The sequence below is a fragment of the Leptosomus discolor genome, chromosome Z (genome assembly GCF_034619465.1).
Source record: "Leptosomus discolor isolate bLepDis1 chromosome Z, bLepDis1.hap2, whole genome shotgun sequence".
Taxonomy (NCBI): domain Eukaryota; kingdom Metazoa; phylum Chordata; class Aves; order Leptosomiformes; family Leptosomidae; genus Leptosomus; species Leptosomus discolor.
Genome location: NC_141419.1, coordinates 29,628,803 through 29,629,175, shown reverse-complemented (window position 1 = coordinate 29,629,175; position 373 = coordinate 29,628,803).

Genomic DNA, 373 nt, shown 5'->3' with positions numbered 1-373 from the left:
GGCCCCACGCTCCGTGCCGGGCAGCCGTGCCGCGGGCGGGGGCCGCCCGCCGCTGCCCGCCGCTTCCCGCCGCTCCCCGCAGCGCAGCCCCGGCCGCCCCCGCGGCGCTCTGCGGGGAAGGAGCCGTCGCGGTGCGAGAGATGCTTTCCTCGGCTCCGCGCCCCCCCCCCCCCCCCCCCCCCCGCCCTCCCTGGGGGACGCTCACGGGACCGAGGGTGCCCCTGCAAACCCCTCACCCAGCAGCAGAGCCGGCGGACTGCCAGGGCACGTCGGGGCGCCCAGAAACGCCGCCTCTGCTCAGATGCTGCAGCCACGAGAGCTGTTTTACAGCCGGCGGGGTTATACTTACTCGTGGTCTGGCCAGATGTGGGTG